The 2,539-nt window shown below is 28.8% G+C and overlaps 1 non-coding gene across 1 annotated transcript; it reads right to left on the reverse strand.

Annotated features, from left to right (window-relative positions):
• Positions 1 to 428: 428 nt before the first annotated feature.
• LOC132923547 (U2 spliceosomal RNA) lies at positions 429 to 622 on the reverse strand. Its single transcript, XR_009661202.1, has one exon. It is a non-coding gene; the product is annotated as a U2 spliceosomal RNA (small nuclear RNA).
• Between the last annotated feature and the right edge of the window lie 1,917 nt (positions 623 to 2,539).

Here is a 2,539-nt window from a genome sequence, read left to right on the forward strand (position 1 = left end):
TTAATTTATTGATTTTTGAAAAACTTTAAGTGAATTATGAGAATTTTAAAATTAAAATACTTAATAATAAGTTATACGTGTTATAATTCACTTTAGAATTTAAATACCGACGTATAGAGAAGTTTGACCTATTATCAAAATATGTATGGTAAATTTATAATATAAATAACTAATCCTTTACTTAAATAAAGCCGTCAATCGTAGAGCTGGTTCTATTGGTTCTAATGTTTTAGAATAATGTTATGGTAAGCACAAGCAGTTTGACAGATTCATAGTCTAGACTCTAGGCCCTATGGGACAAATAGTCGGTCATAATATTATACTCATTAGTCTTATGGTTAACATTGGTGAAGGTTAAAGTTAATTTATAGCGAATTTGAATATGTAACAGAAAATAAATAAACATTCTTTAGAAAAATAGATGATTAGATATATGGGTCGATCCCGGAAGTACTGCAACTCCGGGCCAATCCGCGGTGGAGTAGGAGCAAGCCCCTTGTCTCCACCAAAAGTCTAAAAATTAGTTTAACATATGAATCACTAAATAAGTGATTTACCAGATGTTAAGCTGATAAGAACAGATACTACACTTTTGATCTTAGCCATTAGGCCGAGAAGCGATAACTGATTATTTACAAACATTAAACTATATACAACAACTAACGCGTCTGACGTGTGGAGGTGCATACTAAACGTATAGTCGTTAACGCGTGATTAGTGTTTTTTTGGGTACAAATAGCATCATTAACTACGACTCTGTTATAATTAGTACTGTACTAATTTATTTTAATAACGACGTTACAATGTCGTTAACGCTTTGTGTAAAGTAAATAGCAATCGTCGTTGTAAGTACGAAAACGATGAGTTTGTACGCGCCATCTACCGGTCGTACTACGCAACCAATTTGTACATACTGGACGTCAATAAATAAATTATAAATTATAAATTATGCAATTTTGATGCTAAATGTAGAAAAAAATGATACGATACAGCATTAATTTTGTGTGTATTATCGTTTATTTTGTTTTTTTTGTAACAATAACTTCTTTATTGAAAATTATATTAAAAAATAACAACGCTACAATATAACAAATTATATTATCTTCTGTATCGTGTATAAATTTAGTTTCCTAACAACGACTTTCGTCTAAGATAACTATAACCAGTTTATTATAATATAGTCTTGAAAAAAATCTTAATGTCAATATTATTTTTATTATATTTTAGTTGTACCTAAGTACTTGTATTTATTTGTTTTGTATCCTAATATCTAGACACGTTTGCCTGTTTGCGCCTTTTTTTAATTCGTTTTTAAAATTATTTTTAATCATATTTTAATTACTAAAACCCAATTAAAGATGATGAGTGATAACTGATGACTCACTTACCTCAGAAATTAATGAGGCCCCCCAGCCCTTTGATTTTGTCACTATATTTAAGTTTCTTCCTTATTATATTTTATTATCGTTAATAATAACGAAAGTTTATTAAAAGTTTGAAAATATATGTTAGAATAAGTAGTATTTTTCAGGAAAATCGTTTAGTTTGGAATATAATTTTATATTATGTAATTACATTGATCATTAGCAATGCTCGAATTGGAGGAGGGGGTGCGCAGGGGGATAATGTCCCATTATATTTTATGTGACGATGTTTATTAATTATAATGTTTACCAATCAATAGGTATGCGAAAAATGTCTGTAGATGGACAAACAAATATCTGTATTATAATCATCGCGTAGGTACTAGTGTGAGACTATAATATTTATGATGGTCGGCAAAGTTACATTGATTGCAATTGAACACTCACTAAAGAAGGACTAGCTCCATATAGGCCCTGAAAAATATATAACCTGAGCTTATAAATTATAAAATGGTATTTCATCGTTCCGTCGGGGTGATTTGGTTTTGTTTTTAAATTTTTATAGAAACATCTCGACGACAATACTAAACATTTTAAAGCATGATTGCGTATATATCATGCTATGCGGAAGTATTGCGGGAGCGTATATAGTAATATCCTCGAATTTATCCACTCAAGATCAATATAACAATATTATATATAATTTAAGTTTTCTTAATTCTCAATTCAACATTAAGACACCCATTCATTAATTACTAGTATTTATAATCAATGATTATAGGTATATACTTAAGTTATTATTTTATTACTGTTATTTATTATAAAAGGAAACCGGAAACATACTATAAATTGATATATAAATAATATTACAAAATTGGATAGGGTGAATTGTATGCAAAAAAATGATGCATGATAATAAACGTGTAAAATTTTGATTTATCCGCAGCCTGTGTAATTATCGCTATTTCAGCAATGCAAGACCAGTTTTAATTATGTATTTATGTACTATATTAAATACCTTCGGATCGGCGCCAATTTAGAGTACCATCACACGTACATATATCTATAAAAAAATTTATATTATATTATATTTTTCTTTGTAATTGATGTTTTTACTTTTTGGGCGCCTTACATTTTTAGCAACTTAGGTAAGGACTCTATGAACATAAAAAAAA

Source organism: Rhopalosiphum padi, chromosome 2 (assembly GCF_020882245.1).
Source record: "Rhopalosiphum padi isolate XX-2018 chromosome 2, ASM2088224v1, whole genome shotgun sequence".
NCBI classification, from domain to species: Eukaryota; Metazoa; Arthropoda; class Insecta; order Hemiptera; family Aphididae; genus Rhopalosiphum; species Rhopalosiphum padi.